Source organism: Oncorhynchus gorbuscha, unplaced genomic scaffold, assembly GCF_021184085.1.
Source record: "Oncorhynchus gorbuscha isolate QuinsamMale2020 ecotype Even-year unplaced genomic scaffold, OgorEven_v1.0 Un_scaffold_390, whole genome shotgun sequence".
Lineage (NCBI taxonomy): Eukaryota > Metazoa > Chordata > Actinopteri > Salmoniformes > Salmonidae > Oncorhynchus > Oncorhynchus gorbuscha.
The window spans coordinates 390,973-407,441 of NW_025745238.1; the positions used below are offsets into that span (position 1 = coordinate 390,973).

The 16,469-nt window shown below is 45.3% G+C and overlaps 1 protein-coding gene across 1 annotated transcript in view; it reads left to right on the plus strand.

The window, feature by feature from the left end:
* Positions 1-5,324: 5,324 nt before the first annotated feature.
* LOC124018097 (homeodomain-interacting protein kinase 3-like) overlaps positions 5,325-16,469 on the plus strand; it is a 92,745-nt gene continuing 81,600 nt past the window's right edge. Inside the window, 1 exon segment of the mRNA XM_046333367.1 lies at positions 5,325-5,700. The gene's annotated coding sequence lies outside the window, so the exon portion shown is untranslated.

The following is a 16,469-nucleotide window of genomic DNA, read 5'->3' on the forward strand; positions in this document are numbered from 1 at the left end:
TACATTTGTGTATATGAAATTTGGCCAAAATAATAATGAAATGAATTACGTAAAAATGTTTCAGCTTATTTCTATCGTATGTAAAGAATCCAAGCAGTACATCTCTCCACAATAGTGTAAAATCTTCATAAATGTGTTCAATTATAAATCTACTGATGTCTTGCCACAGTTTCTTACATTAATAAAATGACAAAAAAGATGTAACACTGTTTCCGGGTGGTCATTACAAAGGAGCAATTTGAGTTGATGTTTTCCTTAAACTTCTTCATATAGTGGTTGGCAGGATAATATTTCTGAATAATTTTAAAGGAAGCTTCCTTCATTTTGTTAACAAGTAGGTATGTGTGTGGCAACATCCAAACTTTTTTTCCAACATATATGATCAATAAATCCATTCCAATAAGGCATGACATAAGGTATATAGATACAACATCCTGTATAGTAGTTTTTTTTGGAATTGTTAGTTAGATTACTTGTTGGTTATCACTGCATTGTCGGAACTAGAAGCACAAGCATTTCGCTACACTCGCATTAACATCTGCTAACCATGTGTATGTGACAAATAAAATTTGATTTGATTTGATTTGAACATCCTGTTGAAACAAGGTTCGTATCGATCTGTTGTTGAATGGACCAAAAGAGAAACAAATCTTTCCTACTGATGAGACAACAGGGTCAATAGAAGGTAGGCTCTGAGGGTCAGGTCTTGACACGTTTCTGAATAACAGAGCAACACCTGAGGGAATGGCATCTAAAACCATTGCAAAATCTTTAGGTGTTACAGGGACCTTGTAAAGTGATAAGAATTCCCTATAACTGAGTAAAAGACCAAACTCCATTCTGGTCTGTTTGGTCTGTTTTGCAAGCGTTCTGGAAGTCTCGCGATGCGCCTCTAGGTTTATAAACGCCGTGGCTATGACGTATGGGTCCGAAAATGGTCTGCATAGCTAGTTGTTGTAATATATTTAAAATATTGTAACGACCCTGGGTTTATAAGCGCGGAAATCGACTCTGCGGACTGCCGCGTGAGCATGCTTTTGCGCGCCGGACCTCGGGCTCGAAGGTCGAGGATTCGAGACCTGCTCCCCGCTGTTTCATTACACTGGTGTCAGACGTGATTGGACTTTGCATCCACGACAGTGCGTGTGCTTGGCCGGTGAGCGCGTTCCTGTAAGACGTAGAGTCGCAAGCTAGCGCGAGGACGCGCTCTTTGAAGGAGGGAGTAGTGTTACGACCCTGGGTTTATAAGCGCGGAAATCGATTCTGCCGCATGAGCATGCTTTTGCGGCACAGTCGATAGCGCGCCGGACCTAGAGCTCGAAGGTCGAGGGTTCGAGACCTGCTCCCTGCTGTTTCATTACAATATTTAAAAAAACATGAGCTGACGCACACCCATAATAATAGTTTGTGTGGAGGTGCTGACAAACGGCGAATAAACTATAAACTATCAAGACAAAGAAAGTCGCACACTCCATGTATAATCTCCCAGTAATTTAATGGGTATTTACCAACGTTTCGGCATCACAGTGCCTCAAATACCCATATAATTGCTGGGATGTTATACATGGAATGTGTGACTTTCTTTATGTTGATAGTTTATAGTTTATTCGCCGTTAGTCAACATCACACAAATTATTATTCTGGGTGTGCGTCAGATCGTTTTTATAATGTAATATATTTTTAAGACAGCAGAGGGGGACAGAATGCACATCAACATTATGACTAAATAAACAGACCATATCAACCGAGCACAGAGCTCATCATCCGTACACGTTCTGCTATAATAGTAATAAAAAAACATTATCTGCTGTAATTTGCACTCACTGCAGGCATTGCAATGCTCACTTTAGGAATGATTAACGAGAGCAGGTCCATAGGGTGACTACAGGGTGTGAGACGACTGACTCATACTTCACGTTTAACGGCCATGTCAACTGCAAGATAGTATATGTGAAGGAGATCCTTTTTTTTAGGCCTATACACAACATAGACCTACACCAAACAGCTGGTCAGGCCATTATGGTACAGACTTCCACTCATTTATTTGCCTTTGATATTTTATCTTGGCAAGGTTGGGGAGTGACTGTTTACATAATCAGTTACATTTAAACCTATTACAGAAAACTGTAACTAATCAGTTTTGTTACCAGCAAACATATTGTATTCAGATTACAGATACCTTTGAAAAACTAGATGATTACTTATTGAATTAATTTCAAATTCAGAAAGGAATGTAGGCTATATAATACATTTATGTAGGCTATATAAGGAATTAAATTGGGTGCTATTTTTCGGGCCCTAGGTTTGTTAGTGTGGTGCTACAGTGAAAAGACATGTCCAAATGCTCTGCAAAGACTGGGGAGCTAAAGCCGCTGAACAGCTGGATGCAAGGGCTTATACAGGGCAGTGAGAGGGGAACCCTACAACCCTCCTCACACCTGTTGCCTTTACCAGCTGAGGCCACTGGCTGAGCCAAGCCATGCCTAGAGTTTGGTTTGTCCCCAACGGTGGGGCTGGAGGCAGGGACAGGAGCTGTCACTGCCAGAGATGGGGGCTGGGATTGACAGTTGCCTCTTGTTGGATTAGGTCGCAGTTGAACCCCAGTTGGCCACCTCAGACAGTGAGGACTCTCTTTGTCAGGCTGGTGCCTCCAGGCTGTTTGTGGATTTGCTGTGTATTTGCTTGTCGCTCTCAGGAAGAAGAAAAAAATATCTGCAAGATTTCACTTTGTCTTCAGAACATTTCTAATAACTGCTTTGGGTGGTCTTTGTGGAACTCTGCATTATGACTGCATGGTTGACATGAATGTTCTGAAGAAACTGTAGAATACACTTTTAGGGCTAGTGTAACAGTATAACTTTAGACCGTCCCCTCGCCCATACCCGGGCGCAAACCAGGGACCCTCTGCACACATCAACAACAGTCACCCACAAAGCATCGTTACTCATCGCTCCACAAAAGCCACGGCTCTTGCAGAGCAAGGGGAACTACTACTTCAAGGTCTCAGAGCAAGTGACGTCACCGAATGAAACACTATTTAGTGCGCACCACCGCAAACTAAACGAGCGTTTCACATCCGTTACACTAGGACTGTGCTTTGTCTAAGTTTAGGCTCCGTGGTGAATGTATTTACTTAGTCTTGGGTACACCACTGAATCTTCTATTTTTATAGATCTCTTCTTGTCTATGACATGCTAATCATTAACGCAAACAGCAGAGACACAGTTATTAAGGATGAGCTGTAAGTCTAATTAGACAGATGGGTTGTATATTCAGTCGTATTAAGTTCAATCTCCTTACCTCAAGACAGTGGATCGCCACACTATGATTCAGGGGCTTTCAGCTCCAATCCAAGAGGGACACAATGCTGGATCCTACTGTTCTCCTATCGTCATTTGATATGGGATGAAGTGCCAGGTGACATGGTAATCTTGCACATCATGAATTAGTTAGTTATGTTGATCTAGGCCTATAAAGTGTTTAGTAGAGTTAACCAGCATACATTGTGTCCTTTGAGTGAGGACAAGACTTGAAGGCCCCCTATAGCCTGGTCATTGCTGTTTAGAAATGAATGAGACTAGGTGTTGTTGATGATACATTTCCCCTACAGGACAACCCCCTTTAGCTGGCAGTGCCCAGCACATGGATGATCGGTCAAAACTCAACCAAATCAGACTTAGCCAGGCTATACTCTGAGATGTTATTTCAAGGTGCCAGACCAGATGAGGCAAGCAGATGGTTCTGTCATTTTCCAAATATATGTGAAAACAGGCTGGACAACTATGAAGCCATTTGACCAGCTGACAGGAGACTAATCTTTGCCACCAGGAGAAGGCAAACTTTTTAAAGTCTGTTAACCCATTCAACACTAAGTCCATAAAACACTTCCTTTGTCCAATATCAATCAGTGCAACTGTTATGTCAGCTGAATGCATGATGAAAATAGACATTGGTTAAAGGGAATTGTTACTTCATGTTGTCTCACTTTAGTTTGGTGGTGTAGGGAATCTGCACAATCTTCCACAGTTCATTTGTGAATGGCTTGTTATGCTTCATGCAGTTCCTGACAGCTGGACAGAGCAAGATGTCTGAGACAAACATGAACAGTTGCTATGGCAATCATATTGTCCATGTTCCTATACTGTTGTGTTATTGGAAGGCAGCATGTCAGATGTTTGTACATTTATGTCTTTGCCTTTCATTGGTGTATCTGCAGTGGTGTATGAGGAGATACGTTGAGTTGATATCAATGACATCATGCAGAAAGACTGGGCTTCAAGCTTTATTTTGTTTTGTTCCCTGCGACCATGTCCAAAACAAGCCCAATTGCAAGCCCATGTGTTTCTTTAGGAGAGAATACCATTTCAGAGTATTTCCAACCCCTGAAACCGTTCTTTCCCTGCAGTGCCTCACGTGCTGCGAAGTTGATCACTGTGGTAATGGCAGCCATTGATAGTTGTCAATGTAACTCATTTTAGCAGTTTCCATTATATACACTGAATTCCAAATCAGGAACCATCCACAACATGTTCTATAGAAGGACCTTTTGAGAAAGAAGGCAGTTTCCTTGGTAACTTGCACATCAATGATCCCTCCTCCTGTTGAATAGCTTAGAGGAAGACACAGTTGGTGACCATCAATAGATTTGTGGATTATTGTACAGAATGACCCGAAGAAGACAACACACATTATTTTACACTACAATTTCCTCTTGAGTTATTGCTTTACTGGTGAAGTTTTATTTTAAAAAATAAGTGTCAACATTTTGCTGGAATTTAGAAATAGAAAAAAGTATGAACATCTCTATAACATGTCACAGTTGTAAACCTAGAAAGAAATCAGACAAACATTCACAACTGTACTGAACAAACATGAGAATGGATTTGGAGAACAAGTGATGAATAGTCCCATTGGAATAGAAATAGATTATAAATATAATGAAACACCTTTAGACAAACTTCGGAAATATTTTTCTTCTGTATGTATAATCTTTGAACGCATATCAGTATGGACAATTTTGAATTTAATGACGTTTCTGTATTACTTGTCTTGAAGCATATTACTTTAAACAGGCACCTACATTGCAATTTCGTCTGCCATTCATTTGAATGATAAAACAGTTTATGAGAATAATAATCTAATGTTATTTTGGGAAGAGAATATTTTTGTCTTGACCACTGCATCTCTAAATCCTACGCATGAGTGGACCTGTTGCCCATTATATACATGTTGACAGCTGCCACATTGTGAACGCGCTTTTCATTGGGCGCGCGCAGCTCGACTATCGATTCGTCTCGTCTTGCCCAATGCCATCAACTCAGAAACATTTTCACACAGCCTGGGCTAGACAGAGCAGAGGGACGTGTTGGAGACAGACAGAACGGGAAGACCTTTCGGGAAATAGGGCTAACGTACGCCCTTTCAGAGATGGGCTTTCTCGCCCAAAGAGGCAAGATAATAACTTGAACTGCATATTTACATCCTGGGCTAAATTGGTGTCGTTGAACCTTTATATGCTCAAGTTATTTGAAGTTTAAAATGTGGGAGATGGGGGTGTTGTCGAGAGCGAGGTCTCCCCTCCTGTTGTCCAGGACAAGATGGCAGCAGTGCAGGCAAACTCTGCATGGTATGGGTATATAGCTAAGTCCACAACATGTTCAGAGAAGCCCTGGATTCTACGTATTGGTACTCTATAAGAAGGTAAGCAGTCAGTTCTATTGTCTTTGATGTTATTAGGAAGGATAAACATGTAGAAAAAGATTTGGCACATTTTTATCATTACAATTATTAGTCCTATCTACCGTTAGCGATATAAAAACATGAAGGCAAGCCAGCTAGGAAGCTATAGTAGGTTGTATTTCTGGTGTACGCTGTGAATTTGATTTTTCTGTTATAGTTAGTGCTTTTTTTTGTTAGCTACGGAAGCTATTTAGAAGTTTGTCGACAGGAAGCCGATCCAACGGTACTAGTTAACTGTTGGCTAGCAAGTAAGTGTTGACATGTTCATCAATGTAATAATAGCCGATAGCTCCAATACTTGTCAGAATATTGACAAGTTCACCATTTGGTAATACCTGTAACGTTTACATGTCATTTGAATACCGTAGTAGCTAGCTAGTTAAATCACATCAGGTGTTATTTAAACAGGGCTGTCTCTCTGTGTGAGATTAGGCTAACAATGCATCTTCAAGGTGTTTTTCTAATACAGCCAGTTGGTTTCAGACAGTCAGCTATCTAGTTTCACCCACAGCAACCCCCTCATTAACGTCACCAGCCTTTTGCTGTTTCCAAGCACGGAATTATCTCATGCAGAAGTAGTCAACAGGGTATCGTCACGTCTGCCATTTAAGAACAGAGCAGATCAGGGACCAATTTATATTCACTGTCACTGGGAAAATCCGAGGTTGAACTAGATGTGTGTGGGATTAGCATACATGGTAAATTGCAGTTGTTTCCTCACTCAGTTTGTTCCCCCTTCTGTACCCGGCTCTATGCCACCTTCAAAACAACCAACCCTCTCCTGTACCCGGCTCTATGCCACCTTCAAAACAACCAACCCACTCCTGTACCCGGCTCTATGCCACCTTCAAAACAACCAACCCTCTCCTGTACCCGGCTCTATGCCACCTTCAAAACAACCAACCCTCTCCTGTACCCTATGCCACCTTCAAAACAACCAACCCTCTCCTGTACCCGGCTCTATGCCACCTTCAAAACAACCAACCCACTCCTGTACCCGGCTCTATGCCACCTTCAAAACAACCAACCCACTCCTGTACCCGGCTCTATGCCACCTTCAAAACAACCAACCCTCTTCCCCCAAAAACATCCTGATAGACGTTTCTTGATCCTGTGACACACATTCTGAAAAATGACCACTTCAATGACCATTCTTGTTTCATAGCCTAGCATTCTTCTGCCTACTTTACATTGATCCTGCCAGTCTGACATCTTTATCTGTTCTTGTCTCAGTCTGACGTTTAAACTCACCACCACTCCCCTTGTAAAAACACAAACATCTCGGTTGAAGGGGCTCTGCTCTGTGACTTCCTGGCCAGCACTTTATTTGTGCTAAGAGAGAAACTAATGAAGGCACTAAACCCAGGCCTGTTTGTAGTGTAAGAGGCATTGGGTGGAGGCTGAATGCTCTTGGCATGGTTTGAGCCAGCCAACCTTTTCTGGGGAGAGTGATAGCTTGAGAGTTTGGACAGGGTGCCCGAACAGTCTTCTTGTCTCTGAGTGAAGTGTTCTCACAATGTGCTATTTCATGCAACAACAAGAGCTAATGAATACCCAGATGAATCATTTAAGGTGATTAGCGTGTTTGGCAACATTAGCCGTTGCTATAAGCCCTGCTGACACATACTTACTCTACCACCTACTGCGTGCCCCCCAATAAGTCAAAATCAGATTGTTTCTTCATTTTATTAATTTGAAAGCAGTGCAGGAGTGGATGCACAACTATCGGGAGAGTGAGAAGGGGATGATGCCTTGCTCACCATCTCGTGGTCTCCTGATTTGAAGCAGCATACTTGATTAAGTTGTGGTACTCGTGATCTTGCGTTGAGTGTGCTTGTTCAACCCCGCCCCTCTATCCCCCCTTGGGCATTAATGCATGAAGGCTGTTGTTTTTTTACCCTGAGCTCATTCTGGTATGAAGTCAAACAGTGGCTTAAGGAAGTAGACACATGGTGTGGACACAGGGCAGCCTGTGTCTTCAAATCAACGTTTATTGGTCGCGTACGCAGATTTGCAGATGTTATCGCAGTCCAATGCTTGTTTCTAGCTCCAACAGTGCATTAATACCTAGCAATAAAAAGAAACCATACACACATAATCCAGAAAAATTAAGAAATATCAGAATGAGAAATGTCAGAGCCCGGAATATAATATATAGGCCTATACATATTATGGATGGATAGATAGTTATAGTGTATTCGGACCCCTTGACTTTTTCCACATTTTCTTATGTTTCAGCCTTATTCTAAAATTGATTAAATTGATTTTTTCCCCTTCAGATCTACACACAATGCTTCATAATGACAAGGCAATAACAGTTTTTAAAGATTTTTTTGCAATAAATAAATGACTGAAATATCACATTTACTTAAGTATTCAGACCCTTTAATCAGTACTTCGTTGAAGCGCCTTTGGCAGCGATTACAGCCTCAAGTCTCGTTGGGTATGACGCTACAAGCTTGGTCAGAGTGACCATCGGGTTCTTGTGACCTCCCTGACCAAAGCCATTCTCCCCGGGTTGCCAGCTCTAAGAAGAGTCTTGGTGGTTCCAAACTTCTTCCATTTAAGAATGATGGAGGCCACTGTTGTTGTATGCAGCATTGAAGGTACCCATTTGTTTTGTTACCCTTCCCCAGATCTCCGAGACAGGATTGCGACTGTCTCTGAGGTCTACGGATAATTCCTTCAACCTCATGGTTTGGATTTTGCTTTGACATGCACTGTCATCTCTGGGTCCGTATATAGACAGGTGTTTGCCTTCCCAAATCATGTCCAATCAATTAAATTGACCACAGATGGACTCCAAGTTGTAGAAACATCTCAAGGATGATCAATGGAAACAGGATGCACCTGAGCTCAATTTCAAGTCTCATAGCAAAGGGTCTGAATACTTATGTAAATAAGGTATTTGTTTTTATTTTTAGTAAATTAGCACATTTATTTTTTCGCTTTGTCATTATGGAGTGTTGTGTGTAGATTGAGGGGGAAAATGAAATGTAATCCATTTTAGAATAAGGCTGTAACGTAACAATGTGGGAAAAGGGAAGGGGTCTGAATACTTTCTGAAGAGTGTGTGTGTGTGGACAGTATATGAATAAAAGGTGTGTGTATAGTAGTAGTTATATAGGATGATCCATTACTATAATAGAGTATATACATATAAAGTAAGTAAACATTTATTAAAATGACCAGTTTTCAATGAGTATGTACATAGGGCAGCAAGCTAGAGTAACAGGTGGTCGTCACTGTTTTAGCCAGCTAAGGTTTAGGATTGAGTACTGGGCGGAGGCTGGCTCGTGGTGACTGTTTAACAGTCTAATGGCCTGGAGATAGAATGGGGATTCTCATGAAACCGGTTTTAAACATGTCTGTAGGCAATTGAGTTACAAAACCATGATGCATCTGCAAAAATGAACTATCATTCTCAGGATTAAGAGGCCTAGTTTTTAACAATGTCTTTTAAATACATTTTTACATTTTCACATGAATTTTGTACATTTTCACGCCAAATTATCATTACTGAAGTGCGTACGGATAACATTTTTGGTCAATTTTTTACAATTTTATTTTAGAAAATTCCAACTTATGTAAATAAACAATGTTTTGCTGTAAATCATAAAAATGGTATACTAATTAAAGTTGGCATTAAACTATAATAATTATTACGTACAAACACAGTGGACATGTCTCATTACGAAACACTTTTTGATGTTCCTGTAAAAATTCCAATCAGTTTTTAAATAAATGTTTCTTCACCCATGATGCATCATCTAGAGGAGTATTAGAAGTGAAGTTAATTAATTTGCTTATATTCCTCCAGAATGATGTTTTTATTCTCAAACACCCCCTTTACCCTACTTGGCTTTCTCATTACCGAAATGGCTAAAAAGCTCAATTTGGTGAGGTCAAATTAAAAAAATTATGAATTAAATATTTGTATTTTCAGTGTTATTTTAACTCAGGCCTTTAAGGGACCAATGTTAAAACATATTAGAAATGGATTTGTTTATACTTTTTTGGACTCTTGCGTTAAGATAATTTTGTATAAATTGTGGTAAAATGCATCTGATCCAAAAACAATAATTATGAAATAGATAAGTACAGATCCTAATCTGTGATCAAAGAGGACATTTTGTATAAAGAAAATGTGGGTCAAATGTCAGTTTCGTGAGAATGACCTAGAAGTTGTTTCTCGGCCCGACCTTTCATGCACCTGTATTGTCTACGGCTTCTATATGGTAGCGGGGTGAATAGGCCGTGGCTCGGGTGGCTGAGGTCTTTGATGATCTTCTTGGCCTTCCTGTGATACTGATTGCTGTAGATGTCCTGGAGGGCAGACCGTGTGGCCCTAGTGATGTGTTGGTAATGATGCGTACAGCCTAACAAGATGTTCTCGATGGTTCATCTGTGGAAGTTCGTGAGGCTCTTATGGGCAAAATCTAATTTCTTTAGTCTCCTGAAGTTGAAGAGGCGCTGTGTGAAGTAACTATTTCAGGTTGTCCGTGATGTGCACTCAGAGAAATTTTAAACTTTTGACCCTCTCCGTGGATGTGGATGGAGGCGTGTTCTCACCACTGTCTCCTGTAGTTCATGATCAGCTTTTGAGGTAGAGGTTTATTTTCCTGGCACCACTCTGCCAGAGTTCTCACATCCTCCCTGTAGGCTCTCCATCATTGTTGGCAATCAGGTCTACCACTTTTGTGTCGTCAGCAAACTTGATGATTGAGTTGGATGTGAGTGACCACGCTGTCATGAGTAAAGCAGGAGGCTGAGCACGTTGAAGATCAGCCTGGCGGAGGTGTTGTTGCCTACCTTCACCACTTGGAGTTGGCCCGTCAGGAAGTCCAGGACCCAGTTGCACACGGAGAGGTTCAGACCCAGGGCTCTGAGCTTAGTGATGAGCTTGGAGGGTACTATGGTGTTGAAGGCTGAGCTGTAGTCGATGAACAGAATCCTTACGAAGGTATTCCTCTTGTCCAGGTGGGATAGGGCAGTGTGCAGTGCAACAGAGATTGTGTCGTCCATGGATATGTTGAGGCAAAATGTGAATTGTAATGGGTCTAAGGTGGCTGGTGAGGTGGAGGTGGTATGTGAATTGTAGTGGGTCTAAGGTGGCTGGTGAGGTGGAGGTGATATGTGAATTGTAATGGGTCTAAGGTGGCTGGTGAGGTGGAGGTCATATGGTCCTTAATGCATACAGAAGCTCCACACCCATCAGTGTCAACATAAGCTGCTGTAGGTTGAGTGTTTGACTGTTCTCTCCCGTTGAGGCAGATTTCTACTGGTCCAGTGTGTCACCGCCCTGTATTGACCTGTCCTGCACTCAATTTGTTGGTCTCCCTTGTCTCTAAGTGAGGCACGCTGTACACAGTTTGTTGATCTCCCTTGTCTCTAAGTGAGGCACGCTGTACACCGTTTGTTGGTCTGCCCTTGTCTCTAAGTGAGGCACGCTGTGCACAGTTTGTTGGTCTCCCTTGTCTCTAAGTGAGGCACGCTGTACACAGTGTGTTGGTCTCCCTTGTCTCTAAGTGAGGCACGCTGTGCACAGTTTGTTGGTCTCCCTTGTCTCTAAGTGAGGCACGCTGTGCACAGTTTGTTGGTCTCCCTTGTCTCTAAGTGAGGCACGCTGTACACAGTTTGTTGGTCTCCCTTGTCTCTAAGTGAGGCTGCTGTACCCAGTTTGTTGGTCTCCTTGTCTCTAAGTGAGTTGTGTTGGTCTCCCTTGTCTCTAAGTGAGGCACGCTGTACACAGTTTGTTGGTCTCCCTTGTCTCTGAGGCACGCTGTACACAGTTTGTTGGTCTCCCTTGTCTCTAAGTGAGGCACGCTGTACACAGTTTGTTGGTCTCCCTTGTCTCTAAGTGAGGCACGCTGTGCACAGTTTGTTGGTCTCCCTTGTCTCTAAGTGAGGCACGCTGTGACACAGTTTGTTGGTCTCCCTTGTCTCTAAGTGAGTCACGCTGTACACAGTTTGTTGGTCTCCCTTGTCTCTAAGTGAGGCACGCTGTACACAGTTTGTTGGTCTCCCTTGTCTCTAAGTGAGGCACGCTGTACACAGTTTGTTGGTCTCCCTTGTCTCTAAGTGAGGCACGCTGTGCACAGTTTGTTGGTCTGCCCTTGTCTCTAAGTGAGGCACGCTGTGCACAGTTTGTTGGTCTCCCTTGTCTCTAAGTGAGGCACGCTGTGCACAGTTTGTTGGTCTGCCCTTGTCTCTAAGTGAGTCACGCTGTACACAGTTTGTTGCACATCAGCTTTTGTTTATCCATTAGCGTTTATCAGCCAGTAGTGGTACATTTTGGAAGGGACTTACTGCTGTGTTTGTGCCACGTGACCACTCAAAACACGCCACGTCATTCTGCTGTGACTGTTGAATGTGACTGTCCATGCTATTGGATAAAGGCCTCTATGTTCTGGAGCACGGGACCTCATGACGCTTTATCTGTGCCCTTAAGGCTGTCTGTTTTAGCAGTCCTCCGCTCACAAGACAAGCCCATATGACCATCGTCTTTGAAGAGGCATAGGGCACATGTTGCCCAGATCCTTAGTGGTTCACTCCTAATTACTGAAGAGAGACAGAGTTTGAAAGTCGAGTAGTCCACTCAGACATTTATTTTAAATTCAAAAGCAACACTTAAATTCTAATTTAAATTCAAAGAGGATAGATAACCCAACTGTGACTGATGGGCCTAAATAACCCAACTGTGACTGATGGGCCTAAATAACCCAACTGTGACTGATGGGCCTAAATAACCCAACTGTGACTGATGGGCCTAAATAACCCAACTGTGACTGATGGGCCTAAATAACCCAACTGTGACTGATGGGCCTAAATAACCCAACTGTGACTGATGGGCCTAAATAACCCAACTGTGACTGATGGGCCTAAATAACCCAACTGTGACTGATGGGCCTAAATAACCCAACTGTGACTGATGGGCCTAAATAACCCAACTGTGACTGATGGGCCTAAATAACCCAACTGTGACTGATGGGCCTAAATAACCCAACTGTGACTGATGGGCCTAAATAACCCAACTGTGACTGATGGGCCTAAATAACCCAACTGTGACTGATGGGCCTAAATAACCCAACTGTGACTGATGGGCCTAAATAACCCAACTGTGACTGATGGGCCTAAATAACCCAACTGTGACTGATGGGCCTAAATAACCCAACTGTGACTGATGGGCCTAAATAACCCAACTGTGACTGATGGGCCTAAATAACCCAACTGTGACTGATGGGCCTAAATAACCCAACTGTGACTGATGGGCCTAAATAAAACTAACCCAACTGTGACTGATGGGCCTAAATAACCCAACTGTGACTGATGGGCCTAAATAACCCAACTGTGACTGATGGGCCTAAATAACCCAACTGTGACTGATGGGCCTAAATAACCCAACTGTGACTGATGGGCCTAAATAACCCAACTGTGACTGATGGGCCTAAATAACCCAACTGTGACTGATGGGCCTAAATAACCCAACTGTGACTGATGGGCCTAAATAACCCAACTGTGACTGATGGGCCTAAATAACCCAACTGTGACCGATGGGCCCAAATAACCCAACTGTGACTGATGGGCCCAAATAACCCAACTGTGACCCAAATAACCCAACTGTGACTGATGGCCCAAATAACCCAACTGTGACTGATGGGCCCAAATAACCCAACTGTGACCGATGGGCCCAAATAACCCAACTGATGAAATAACCCAACTGTGACTGATGGGCCCAAATAACCCAACTGTGACTGATGGGCCCAAATAACCCAACTGTGACTGATGGGCCCAAATAACCCAACTGTGACTGATGGGCCCAAATAACCCAACTGTGACTGATGGGCCCAAATAACCCAACTGTGACTGATGGGCCCAAATAACCCAACTGTGACCGATGGGCCCAAATAACCCAACTGTGACCGATGGGCCCAAATAACCCAACTGTGACCGATGGGCCCAAATAACCCAACTGTGACCGATGGGCCCAAATAACCCAACTGTGACCGATGGGCCCAAATAACCCAACTGTGACCGATGGGCCCAAATAACCTGCAAGTGGTTGTGTAACAATCCGTAACCTATTAGTCGTTCTTCAGGTGTTTTGCAGTTGAGGTTGTCACTGCTGGGGTGTCCAGGTGCTCAATTTCAGGGTACACTAAGGATGCTGAGTAGTGTTGGGTTACTGCACCTGTGTCCGTGTGTTGGGCAGCCAGCCACTAAGCATCTGGTGTTGCGTCAGCGGTGAGACGGACAGCCTCTGAGTCTCTGCTGTCTTGCCAGGGAGGACAGCAGATGGATGGTCTACAGGCAGGATAGTCTATCTGAGCATGTGTTGCTGATGACGTTACACCTCATCTGTTTTAGAATTGGAGCACCAAAATGAAATCCCCCCCCATGGGTTGACTGGGTTTTACAAAGGGCTTTGCCTTTATGATTATGTGCTGAACTTGAGTCCTAGCCAAACATGGTTCTGAGGTGAGAAACTCATTTTTGCATTGTTGAATTGGATTATAGGAACATAAGCAAAAGCAATGTCCAAAGTCTAATAGACATCATGATAACATTTGCCCTTCAACCTACATGGGGAGGCCAGGGATATATTCTGGGAAGGTATCTGGGTGTCGTTCTCTCGTCACTCAGGGTTGAGATGCTGGACAGTTGTTGATGGGCTATCCCCTGAGAGAGCATTTTCAGCTGAAATGTTCCTCCAGTCTTTTATGAGAGGAATTCTGAGACTCCTGCACTGTTTCTTTGCTTTCAGGCCCAGTATCTTATCTCCTTGATCCTGACATGATGCCTAAAGCCCGAAGGCCTTTACTAATGAAACACCTCTTTATATTGTTTTTTATTGCTTACCACATATAGAAAACGCAACTAAATAAACACTTTATAAGATGGATCCAAATGTAGCCAACTTTTAGAGGAATTTGTTTGGTCTTGGGGTTAATTTATTTTCTAAGTGAAATTACAGCCTCGTTCCTGTTTTCTCTTCTGTTTGCTGCTGAAGTTTTTGGCCATTTTTTTTGTATCTTCCAAGGCACATACATTGAGGAGCCTGGGTTGGGCTAGGGGTGGGCTAGGGCCAGGGGTGGGCCAGGGGTGGGCTAGGGCCAGGGGTGGGTCAGGGGTGGGCTAGGGCCAGGGGGCCAGGGGGCCAGGGACCAGATGGGCCAGGGGTAACCCAGGGGTGGGCCAGGGGGGCTGGGCCAGGGGTGGGCCAGGGGTGGGCTAGGGCCAGGGGTGGGTCAGTGGGGGCTACACCCAACTGGGCAGGGGTGGGCCAGGGGTGGGCCAGGGATGGGCCAGGGCCAGGGGTGGGCCAGGGATGGGCCCAGGGCCAGGGGTGGGCCAGGGCCAGGGGTGGGCTAGGGCCAGGGGTGGGCCAGGGGTGGGCCAATTGGGTTGGGCTAGGGCCAGGGGTGTGTCAGGGGTGGGCCAAATAGGGGTGGGGGCTAGGGCCAGGGGTGGGCAGGGGTGGGCTAGGGCCAGGGGGGTGGGCCAGGGGATGGGCTGGTTAGGGCCAGGGGGCTGAAATGCCAGGGTGGGCTAGAGGCCAGGGGTGGGCTAGGGGTGAGGCCAGGGGTGGGCCCAGGGGGTGATGGCTAGGCCAGGGGTGGGCTTTACTAGGGTTGGGCTAGAGCCAGGGGGCCTGGGCCAGGGGGCTGGGCCAGGGTTGGGCCAAATAGAGCCAGGGGTGGGCCAGGGGTGGGCTAGGGCAGGGGTGGGCCAGGGGTGCTGCTGGGCCCAGGGGGGCTGGGCCAGGGTCTTCCAGGGTGGACCAGGGGTGGGCTAGGGGTGCTAGGGGTGGGCCAGGGCCAGGGGTGGGCTAGGGCCAGGGGTGGGCTGGGCCAGGGGTGGGCCAGGGTTGGGCTAGAGCCAGGGTTGGGCTAGGGCCAGGGTTGGGCCAGGGGTGGGCTAGGGCCAGGGGTGGGCTAGAGCCAGGGGTGGGCTAGAGCCAGGGGTGGGCTAGAGCCAGGGGTGGGCCAGGGCCAGGGGTGGGCCAGGGGTGGGCTAGGGGGTGGGCCAGGGTGGGCTAGGGGGGGTGGGCCAGGGCTAGGGCTAGGCCCAGGGTTGGGCTAGGGCAGGGGTGGGCCAGGGGTGGGCTAGGGCCAGGGGTGGGCTAGGGCCAGGGGTGGGCCAGGGGTGGGCCAGGGGTGGGCTTGGGCTAGAGCCAGGGTTGGGCTAGGGCCAGGGTTGGGCCAGGGGTGGGCTAGAGCCAGGGGTGGGCCTGGGTTGGGCTAGAGCCAGGGGTGGGCCTGGGTTGGGCTAGAGCCAGGGGTGGGCCAAGGGTGGGCTAGGGCCAGGGGTGGGCCAGGGGTGGGCTAGGGCCAGGGGTGCCTGGCACCGCTTGACCTATAGAGTTGGAGAACCAAATTGAGTTTTACTGTGTGGCAGAACTGTGTATTACACATTCTCTTCCCCAACCACCAGGTCCACTGACATTTTGGTTGTGCTTGCAATATAACTGGTGTGCGGGACAAGTTTAGAGAGTTGTGCTTTGTAAAGGCCTAGATCCCCAAATGAATCAAACCTCAAAAAAGCCCATGTGGAGAACATCCCCTAGGGTAGGCTTTCTTAAAGTCGGGGTGTCTTTGCACCCTGTTACTGCCTCAATCCCAACTAAGCCTACTTACATGGCGATGTGTTTTCCACAATTAGTTTTAATCGTTTTTCCAATAGTATGGGCTGTTATAGTTCTCGCGCCCTGCTCCTTTTCACATCTCGGG